The following is a 12,063-nucleotide window of genomic DNA, read 5'->3' on the forward strand; positions in this document are numbered from 1 at the left end:
TACCTCGATATCGTATGAATAAATTGAGTTAGTCTAGTTGAATTAGTCTAATTAAATGGCTTAACTAATTCATTATTATAGCGAGTTTAATTATGATTAATGATAGGGTTAGAATAATATTTTATTCAATTTAATAAGCACTCAAATTATTTAAATTTACTATATTGTTAGTAAAGTTTATTATGTAACTTAAACTATAAATTAATTTGAATACTTAATTAATATAACATGCAATTTATTTATTCTTTGTGTAGATGGAATATCGTATTTGGATGTATAATAGGAATTATCCTAATCGTCGATTTTTTATGGTGGAATTTATATAAAGGGTTAATGAATTTATTAGCCATGCAATGTTACTTGAACCATTTAAGTTTGGGGGTATAATTAGGTTTCCTTGTGTGAAGTGCAAGTGCTTGCAGTTTTTTGAGATCGGAGGATATTAAGACTTATATCTACAGAAAGGGGTTTATGGATAATTATTTTGTATGGAATAGTCATGGAGAGGTTAATGGTAGTGATTGTGTATTTAAATAACATAGTTGTTGGTGAAAGTAGTAGGTCGGTGGGGAATAACATTCAACAACCTAGATACCATGAAATGGTTGCAGATGCTTTTGGGTTGCACTTCGAGTTTGAACCCCATGAAAGTTTTGAACAAGATCCTAATAAAGAGGCAAAATATTTTTATGAATAGTTAGAGGCTGCTAGTCGTCCACTATGTGAAGGGAGTATGCACTCTCAGTTATTTGTTGTGGTTAGATTATTGTAATGACTCGGCCCGTCATTTTGAGAGTAATAGTACAGATCCCCTATTTTACTGCTTCTCCCATATCTATTCCTTCTATTGTGACTTTGCGGGAGGTTTCGTTTTAGTTTTTGGAGTGTTTTGGGACATTTAGTCCCTAAATGGAGGTTTAAGCCTCCGAATTTGGACTGTAGTCGGAACTGTGTGAAGAAGACTCCGGAATAGAATTCTGTCAGTTTCGTTAGCTCTGTTAGGTAATTTTGGGTTTAGGGGTGTGTCCTGATTGTGTTTTGGAGGTCTGTAGCTCATTTAGGCTTGGAATGGCTAATATAGGAATTTAAGTTTGGAAGTTTGACCGGGGAGTTGACTTTTTGATATCGGGGTCGGAATCTAGTTCCAAAAATTTCCAGAGCTCTGTTATGTCATTTATGACTTGTGTGAACAATTTGAGGTCAATCGGACTTGATTTGATAGGTTTCGACATCGAATGTAGAAGTTGGAAATTCTTAAGTGTCATTAAGCTTGAATTGGGGTGTGATTCGTGATTTTAGCATTATTTGATGTGATTTGAGGATTTGACTAAGTCCGTATGATATTTTAGGACTTGTTGGTGTATTTGGTTGAGGTCCGAGGGCCTCGGGTGAGTTTCGGATGGTTAACAGATCAAAAGTTGAACTTAAACAACTACTGCAAAAGCTGCTGCAATTTTCTTCTACTGGAAATGCAAAAACCGAAGCCCAGAAATTCGAGCCAACGGTCGAAGCACGAAAATCGAGCCCAGGATCGAAGCACAGAAATCGAGCCTAGGGTCGAAGTCAAGGGTTGAGGTCCAGGATCGAATCCAGGGTCGAGGCTCAGGATCGAGGGCCATGATCGAAGGCTCAAGATCGAGGGCCATGATCGATGGCTCAGAATCAAAGGTTAGGATCGAGGCCCAGGATCAAGGGCCATGATAGAAGCCATGATCGAGGGCCATGATCGAGGCAGGACCGAGGGCTGCCTGGACAAAATTATAAAATAGGGGACTTCGTCCCATTTACCATTTTTGATAAATTGGAGCTTGAGGAGAGGCGATTTTTGATAGATTTTCAAGGAAAATCTATACACGAATTTGGTCAATATACACGAATTTTGTTCACCATTTAATTAGTGCTTTGAGATGGAAATTTGGGAAAAATTTAGAAATCTCATATAAACGAATTTTTGAGATTTCGATGTCGATATAGAGTCGGATTTGAGTGAAACTGGTATTGTTGGACTCGTAATTGAATGGGTTGTCGAATTTTGTGAGTTTCACTGGATTCCGTGATGTGGGCCCCATAGGCAATTTTAAAGTTAATTTCGGATTTTTATTGACAAATGTAGTATTTTCTTATGAAATTGATTCCTATAATTTTTGTTGACTGTATCGAATTATTTTGGCTAGATTCGAGCCATTCAGAGTCAGATATTCGTGAAAAGGCATTCTTACAGATTGATTGAGCTTAGTTCGAGGTAAGTGGCTTGCTTAACCTTGTGTGGGGGAACTCCCCGTAGGATTTGTACTGTTTTTGATATATGAGCGCCGTGTACGTGAGGTGACGAGTACATACACGGGTTAAATGTGTAAAAACCCAATTTTTCTACTGAGTAATAACCTGATTTCCTTCTTACTTGAGTTTCATCAGCATATGTATTATCCCGCTAGACTATAATAGCATGCCTACTTGCCTTAACTATTTACTTGAATTACGTGTAGCATGTTTAGTGAATTTACCTGTCTTTCCTTAATTGGTACTTAGGTTAAGCTGTAGAATTTCGTGTCGTAATTATTGAATTCTATTATTTGGCTGCATATTTACTTTGGGACTATAGAATGGTACTCCGGGAGATCCCCATGTACTGCATATTTACTTTGGGACTTCGAAACAGTATTCCGGGAGATCCCCCTGTACTGCATATTTACTTTGGGACTAAGGAACGGTATTCTGGGAGATCTCCTTGCACTGCATATTTACTTTGGGACTACGGAACGGTACTCGAGGAGATCCCCCTGTACTGCATATTTACGTTCGGGACTACGAGACGGTATCTCGGGAGATCCCCTGTTGTGGTTCTGTGTACTGAGCTATTACTTCTATGATTTCATTCTTGTTAAATTTCTGTCTTTATTTTTACTATGGTATTACACTCTATCTTATTTTATTATATATTTACCAGTAAGGCCCTGACCTGACCTCGTCACTACTCCACCGAGGTTAGGCTTGGCACTTACTGCATACCGATTGTGGTGTACTCATGCTACTCTTCTGCATATTTTTTCATGTACAGATCTAGGTGCTCCTTATCTGCCGGACTATTAGTGACTCGGGATAGATTTGGAGACTTCAAGGTATATTTTCCACATCCGCAGACCTCGGAGTCCCCTTCTACTCTTCCTCATGTCCATTATCTTCTGTATTTATTTTGTTAAACTCTGATGTATTGTAACGACCCGATCAGTTGTTTTACTTGCTAGAACCACGTTCCCCTAAATAAGACTTCCCGTACTTGCCTTTACTGATTTATGACTTGCGGGGTTGGTTGGTTCGGGATTTAGAAGAGTTTGGGTTGAAATCGGAACACTTTGTTCCTTAAGGTTGGCTTAAAAGGCCAATTTTGACTTTCGTCAACATTTTGAGTAAACGACCTAGGAATCGGGATTTGATGGTTTCAATAGGTTCGTATGGTAATTTCGGACTTGGGCGTATGTTCGTATTGGGTTTTGGATGACCTGGGAGCGTTTTGGCGCCTAATAATGAAAGTTGGTTCTTCAAGGTTTTAAAAGTTCATTAAAATTTGGTTTGGAGCGGGTTTTCGTGATATCGAGGTCCAAATGAAATTCCGAGACCAGGAATAGTTCCGTAGTTTCATTTAAGACTTGCACGCAAAATTTGGTATCATTCCGAGTAGTATAAGTACGTTTTAGCGCATTGGAAGTAAATTGAAGAACTTGAAGTTCTTAAGTTTGATTCAATTGGTTTTAGGGTGTGATTCTTAGTTTTAATGTTGTTTCAGGCATTCCGTGAGTTCGAGCGAGTCCGTTTTGTGATTCCAAACTTGTTGGTATGTTCGGGAGGGGCCCCGGGGGACCCGAGTGCCAATCGGACGAGGCTCGGACTAAGTTGAGAATTTGGAACTATAGTTGAGTGCACCAGATCTGTCATAACCGCACCTGCAGTTGGTTAGCCGCAGGTGCGAGCTCGTAGATGCGGGATAAGCCTCGCAGATGCGGGCTAAGCCTCGCAGATGCGGCCAATGAGGGCAGACCCAAACTCCACAGAAGCGGCCCAGCCGGCCTAGGAACTTCTGTATATGCAGACTTTTTCCGCAGAAGCGAGGGCGCATATGCGGTCCCTTGATCGCAGGTGTGGAAAAGCTGGAGGCAGTGAGATTCATTTAATACGGGACTTAGACCAATTTTTACTCATTTCACTCACTTCTTGGGCGATTCTTGGAGCTTCTTGAGAGGGGCTTTCACCTAGCTTTTGGAGGTAAGTAATTTCTACCAAATGTGAATTAAATACTTAGATTATGGGTAGATTAACATGTGGAAATTAATGAAAAACAAGGGTTTAGAGGAAGACCTAGGTTTTTGATAAAAACGAGATTTAACCACGAAATTTGTTATGGAATTTAGTAAAAATCATATATTTATGTTCCTAAGGTAATGGGTAACAACTTTCTTTGAAAATTTCCGGAATCCGAGCATGTGGGCCCGGGGGTGACTTTTAGGAATCTTGCAATTTAGGTTGGGTAATCACTTAAATGGTGAAATTATGAATTTTTGAGCATAGATTGATAAGTTTATGTAATGTTTGACTAGCTTCGAGTCGTTTGGCGTCAAATTTGGAGGTTTGAGCGCGTTCTTGAATTGGGAAGTAGGCTTTGAGGCGAGTAAGTCTCCTTTCTAACCTTGTAAGAGGGAACTAACCCCATAGGCGAATTAAATAAATATGTGTACCTATTTGTGTATGTGGGGGGGAGGGGGGCTACGTGCGTACGAGGTGACGAGAGTCCGTACGTAGCTACTATTGTGCTATTGTCCGGGTAGTTTAGGAACCGTATCATACTTTATTCGAAATGTTTGTACCCTTACTTGCTAATTCAATTACTCAAATCATGTTTGAATTTGACAAAAGAATTTGAAAAAGGGCTAAGTTCACCTATTTAAAGAGTTTATTAGAATACTTGATTGTAAAATGATAATTCATGTTTACTTAAAAATAATTGTTATTTGTGGATTGGGCCGAGCGCCTCGGTAGTAAATAGATACATCTATGGTTCGCGTCATTCGACCCTCCGACAGTACACAATTTAATATTATGTTGGACCGGGCCGTACGACCTCGACATAATTGCACATGTTAATTATTTGTAACTCTCCGTGATTTATACTTCTTAAATGCCTTGAAATGTAAGTGGTTAAATGATATGACCGAAATTGAAATTTTAATTTTTGAAAGAAGTACTTATCTCTTCCCATTATTGAACTGTCAGAATTATTCATGATATATATACTTAGCATAACACTTTAGTTACATTATTATTGGCCCTAGTAAGTGTCAAGTCGACCCCTCGTAACTACTTCTTCGAGGTTAGGTGGGATACTTACTGGGTACATATTGTTTATGTACTCATACTATTCTTATGTACTTAATTATACAGGATCTGAGGCTGGTGCATCTAGTTACCCACCCGACGCACATACCTGATCTTGTACCGAGACTTCACGGTGAGGTGCCCTCTTCTGAGCCGTTCAGCAGCATGCTGGAGTTTCTCTTTTGTTTTTATCTATATATTCTGTTTCAAACAGTAGGATAGTCATCTTTTGTATCTTATACTAGTTGCCCACACACTTGTGACACTAGATCTTGGCTCGTATTAGTAGACTTTGATTTTTGGGTTGTAGTTCAATAGTTATAACTATTTTTAGATGTTTCCGTTTGTTTACCTTAAAAATATGTTATTTATCAAATGCTTTAAATATAAGTAAAGCTAAATGTTGGAATTGCTTAATAAAGAAAAATGGGAAATCACTAAGTTGTTCATTGTTGGCTTGTCCAGCAATGGTGCTGGACGACATCACGGCCTGACATGGAGTTGGGTTGTGACATGTATAGAGACACTAAATTTTCCTCTTGTAGTTTATAATTCACGATGTTTCGGGTTTTGGGAATGCTGTGTAGTATATTGAGGAGTTGGTTATTGTACATGCCAAGTGGCATGGTACTCAGTTATAGTGTTATTGCTACAGTTAGTTGTTAAATTTATGTTTTCATTTCATTTATTCCGCAAAATGTTAGGCTTACCTAGTCATAGAGACTAGGTGTTGTCACGACGTCATACAGAGGGGAAATTGGGTCGTGACAAGTTGGTATCAGAGCTCTAGGTTCATAGGTGTCGTGAGTCACAAGCCGGTTTATTAGAGTCTCGCGGATCGGTACGGAGACGTCTGTACTTATCTTCGGGAGGCTATGGAACTGTTAGAAAAATTTCTCTACTTTGATTCCTTGTCGTGCAAAAATTGTTGACTTCAAAAAAAAAATTATAAACTTATGTATTCTATTCTCTCACAGATAGTGAGGACACGTACAAGCGGATCTGATGACCAGGCAGAGGCCGGGGCCGGGGTAGACGCCGAGGACGTCCACGTGGTGCAGCCAGAGCACCCGCACGAGCTGCTATAGAGGAGCCCCCGGTAGCTTTAGCTGGAGGGCAGACACCTGAGGTACCTATTTCTGCACTAGCCTCTAGGAGACTCTAGCCCAGTTTCTGAGCATGTTCAGCACCTTAGCTCAGGCTGGATTGATTCTACTTGCTTCTGCCACATCTCAGGCTGGGGGAGGAGCACAGACTCCCGTCGCCGATACTTCAGAGCAGGGGGTTCAGGTCGACTAGGTTTCAGAGATTGTACCAATGCAGCCGATAGCTCCAGCTCATCCCGAGGTTAGGGCAACAACTTCTGAGGTGGAGCAGCTCAGACTTGAGAGGTACAAGAACTACCACCCACTTACCTTCAGTGAATTGGCTACACATGATGCTCAGGGTTTTCTGGAGGAGTGTCATCGTATTTTTCGTACTATGGGCGTAGCAGAGACGAGCGAGGTTTCTTTTACTACATTCCAACTTAGAGGAGTAGCCTATCATTGGTGGCGTGCTTATGAGCTGAGTAGTCCGAAAGAGGTAGTTTTACTTACATGGTCTCAGTTCTCGGACATGTTTTTAAGAGAGTGTGTCCCTCAGAGCCTCAAGGACTCGTGGTGCATGGAGTTTGAGTAGTTGCGCCAGGGATCTATGACTGTGTCATAGTATGCAGTCTGTTTAAGTGAATTCGCCTGACATGCACCGGCCTTGGTTGCCACAGTTCGAGAGAGGGTTCGACGGTTTATTGATGGACTCCAGCCCAACATCCGTATCAGTATGGCCAAGGAGTTGGAGATGGATATTTCTTATCAGCAGGTTGTGAGTATTGCCAGGAGATCAGAGGGCATGCTTGCCCGGGATAGAGAGGAGAGAGAGGCCAAGAGGTCTCGAGAGACTAGTTATTATTCTGGTGCTTGTGCCCCAGCAGCTTTCCATGGTAGGGGTTATGTGATTCGCCCCGATCATTCAAATCTTCCATCTGCCAGTGGTGTTCCAGCCCCTTCTAAGCCCCAAGAGCCTTATTATGCACCGCCAGCATCTAGTGTGCCTCCTACACGGGGTGTTCCTAGCGGCCAATTCAGCAGATCTATCCCGAGCCAGCGACAACAGCCACGTCCTCCCAGAGCTTATTGTGAGTGTGGCGACACTCGCCATATGGTGAGGGATTGCCCCAGACATAGGAGGGGTACACCTCCACAGACTTCTTAGCCACAGCGTGCTCCACCAGGTCCTCAGGCTATGATTACAGCACCAGCTGCCACCCCACCTGCTCAGGCATACCGAGGAGGAGGTCGGGGAGGTAGAGGTCGCCCTAGAGGGGGAGGCCAGGCCAGATATTATGCCCTTCTTGCTCGTACAGAGGTAGTTGCTTCTGATTCTATCATTACATGTACTATTCCAGTCTGTCATAGAGATGCGTCGGTATTATTTGACCCATGATCTACATATTCCTATGTATCCTCTTATTTTACCCCATATTTGGGCGTATATCGGGATTCTTTGAGTTCCCCTATTTATGTGTCTACTCCTGTGGGAGATTCTCTTGTTGTGGACCACGTGTATCGGTCATGTTTGATTGCTCTTAGTGGTTTTGAGACCAGTGCCAATTTATTATTGCTCATCATGGTACACTTTAATATTATTTTGGGCATGGATTGGTTGTCGCCGCATTATGCTATTCTTGATTGTCACGCTAAAACTGTGACGCTGACTATGCCAGGATTTCCGCAATTAGAGTGGAGAGGTACCTTAAAGTATACTCCCAGCAGAGTTATTTCATTTCTTAAAGCTCAACGAATGGTTGAGTAGGGGTGTGACGCGTATCTGCCTTATGTGAGAGATGTCAGTATTGATACCCCTACAGTTGAGTCAGTTCCAGTAGTGAGGGACTCTCCAGAGGTGTTTCCAGCTGATCTTCCGGGCATGCCGCCCTTCAGAGATATTGATTTTGGCATTGATCTGTTGTCGGGCACTAAGCCCATCTCTATTACTCCATAATGTATGGCTCCTCCTAATTGAATAAGTAGAAGGATCTGTTATAGGAGTTTCTTGATAAGGGCTTCATTCGGCCCACTATGTCACCTTGGGGTGCTCATGTCTTGTTTCTGAAGAAAAAGAATGGTTCTATGTGTATGTGCATTGATTATCGCCAGTTGAACAAAGTTACAGTGAATAACAGGTATCCATTGCCTCGTATTGATGACTTATTTGATCAATTACAGGGTGCCAGAGTGTTATCTAACATTGACTTACGTTCAGGCTATCATCAATTGAAGATTTGGGAGCCAAATATCCCAAAGACTACCTTCAGGACTTGGTATGGTCACTATGAGTTTCTTGTAATGTATTTTGGGCTGACCAATGGCCCAACAACCTTTATGAACTTGATGCACAGTGTGTTCCGACCTTATCTTGAATCATTCGTCATTGTGTTTATCGACGACATTCTGGTGTACTCCGGAACTCGGGAGGATCATGAGCAACACTTGAGGACTGTGCTTCAGACTTTGAGAGAAAAGAAGTTTTATGAAAAAATTTCTAAGTGTGAGTTTTGGCTAGACTCAGTGGCATTCTTGGGCCATGTAGTATCGATTGATGGGATCAAGGTGGATCCGAAGAAGGTGGAAACAGTGCAGAGTTGGCTTAGACCGTCATCGGCTACAGAGAACCATAGTTTTCTTGTTTTGGCGGGGTATTACCGTCGCTTCATAGAGGAATTCTCATCTATTGCAGTGCCTATGACCATGCTGACCCAGAAGGGTGATCCGTTTAGGTGGAAAGAGAAGTGTGAGGAGAGCTTCCAGAAGCTCAAGAAATCTTTGACTACAACCCCAGTATTGGTATTGCCTACAAGTTCGGGGTCTTACACTGTATATTGTGATGCGTCGCAGATTGGTCTCGGCGCGGTGTTGATGCAGGACGGTAGGGTGATTTCCTACTTGTCCAGACAGCTGAAGGTGCATGAAAAGAACTATCCTATCTACGACCTTGTGTTAGCAGCTATCGTTCATGCCCTGCAGATTTGGCGGCACTATTTGTATGGTGTTTCTTGTGAGATGTACACCGATCATCGGAGTTTGCAGCATCTATTCAAGCAAAAGGATCTTAACTTGCATCAGCGGAGGTGGTTCGAGCTATTTAAGGACTATGATATCATTATTTTTTACCACTCGGGGAAGGCCAATATGGTGGTCGATGCTTTGAGTCGCCGGGCGGAGAGTTTGGGGAGTTTAGCATATCTTCCAGCAGTAGAGAGACCCTTAGCATTGGATGTTCAGGCCTTAGCCAACTAGTTTGTGAGATTGGATTTTTCTGAGCCGAGTCGAGTATTGGCTTGTGTGGTCTCTTGATCTTCTCTTTATGATCGCATCAGGGAGCGTCAGTATGATTACTCCCACCTGCTTGTCCTTAAGGCCACGGTTCAGCATGGGGATGCTAAGGAGGTCACAATTGGGGATGATGGCGTATTGAGGATGCAGGGAAGGCTATGTATGCCTAATGTAGATGGTTTGCATGAGTTGATTCTTCAGGAGGCTCATAGCTCGCGGTCCTCTATTCATCTGGGTGCCGCAAAGATGTATCAGGACTTAAGGCAGCATTACTGGTGGAGGAGGATGAAGAAGGACATAGTGGAGTATGTGGCTCAGTGCATAAATTTCCAGCAGGTGAAGTATGAGCATCAACGGCCGGGTGGGTTGCTTCAGAAGTTAGAGATTCCGGAGTGGAAATGGGAGCGGATCACTATGGATTTCGTTGTTGGACTCCCATGGACTCAGCGGAGGTTTGATGTAGTTTGGGTGATTGTGGATAGGCTGACCAAGTCAGCTCATTTTATTCCTGTGATGTCTACTTATTCTTCCCAACATCAAGCTCGACTTTACATCCGCGAGATCGTCAGTCTTCATGGTGTACCGGTATCTATCATCTCTCACTGGGGTGCGCAGTTTACATCACGATTCTGGAGGGTTGTACTGCAGGAGATGGGTACTCGGGTTGAGTTGAGCACAGCATTTCACCCTCAGACGGACGGACAGTTTGAGCACACTATTCATATACTGGAGGATATGCTTTGTGCTTGTGTGATAGATTTTGGGGGTGCTTAGGATCAGTTCTTGCCACTTGCAGAGTTTGCCTACAACAATAGTTATCAGTCGAGCATTCAGATGGCACCGTATGAGGCTCTGTATGGTAGGTGGTGTTGGTCTCCCGTGGGTTGGTTCGAGCCGGGCGAAACTAGATTATTGGGTACAGACTTGGTTCAGGATGCCTTGGAGAAGGTTAAGGTGATTCAGGATAGACTTCGCACAGCCTAGTCCAGATAGAAACGTTATACGGACCGGAAGGTTCGTGATGTTGCATTCATGGTTGGTAAGCGGGTCTTGTTCCGGGTTTCGCCTATGAAGGGTGTTATGAAGTTCGGAAAGAAGGGCAAGCTGAGCCCAAGGTTCCTTGGTCATTTTGAGGTGTTGCGGCGTGTTGGGGAGGTTTCTTATGAGCTTGCTTTACCTCCCAGCCTACCAGGAGTTCATCCGGTATTTCATGTTTCGATGCTTCGGAAGTATCACGGCGATCCGTCTCATGTGTTGGATTTCAGCTTAGTCCAATTAGACAAGGATCTATCTTATGTTAAGGAGCCAGTGGCTATGTTAGATAGGCAGTTCAGAGAGCTAAGGTCAAAGAACAGTGCTTCCGTGAAGGTTTATTGGAGGGGACGATCGGTCGAGGAGGCGACTTGGGAGACTGAGCAGGATATGCGCAACCGCTATCCTCATCTTTTCACCACTTCAGGTATGTCTCCATGCTCGTTCGAGGAAAAATGATTGTTTTAAGAGGAGGAGGATGTAACGATCCGACCGGTCGTTTTGAGAGTAATAGCCCCGATCCCCTATTTACTGCTTCTCCCATATCTATTCCTGCTATTGTGACTTGTCGGGAGGTTTCGTTTTGGTTTTTGGAGTGTTTTGGGACACTTAGTCCCTAAATGGAGGTTTAAGCCTTAGGATTTTGACTATAGTCGGAACTATATGAAGACGACTCCGGAATAGAATTTTGTCGGTTCTGTTAGCTCCATTAGGTGATTTTATGTTAAAGGGCGTGTCCGGATTGTGTTTTGGAGGTTTGTAGCTCATTTAGGCTTGAAATGGCTAAAATTGGAATTTAAGTTTGGAAGTTTGACCGAGTAGTTGACTTTTTGTTATCGGGGTAGCAATCCAGTTTTGAAAAGTTTCATAGCTCCGTTATATCATTTATGACTTGTGTGCAAAATTTGAGGTCAATCAGACTTGATTTGATAGGTTTCGACATCGAATTTAGAAGTTGAAAATTCTTAAGTTTCATTAAGCTTGAATTGGTGTGTGATTCGTGGTTTTAGCGTTATTTGATGTGATTTGAGGCTTCGACTAAGTCTGTATGATGTTTAGGACTTGTTGGTGTATTTGGTTGAGGTCTCGAGGGCCTCGGGTGAGTTTCAGATGGTTAATGGATCAAAGGTTCGGCTAAACAACTGCTGCAAAAGCTACTGCAATTTTCTTCTACTGGAAATACAGAAATCGAAGCCTAGAAATTCGAATCAAGGATCGAAGCCCATAAATCGAGCCCAGGATCGAAGCCCAAAAATTGATCACAGGGTCGAGGGGCAGGATCGAAGCCAGG

The sequence above is a fragment of the Nicotiana tomentosiformis genome, chromosome 4 (genome assembly GCF_000390325.3).
Source record: "Nicotiana tomentosiformis chromosome 4, ASM39032v3, whole genome shotgun sequence".
Taxonomy (NCBI): Eukaryota; Viridiplantae; Streptophyta; class Magnoliopsida; order Solanales; family Solanaceae; genus Nicotiana; species Nicotiana tomentosiformis.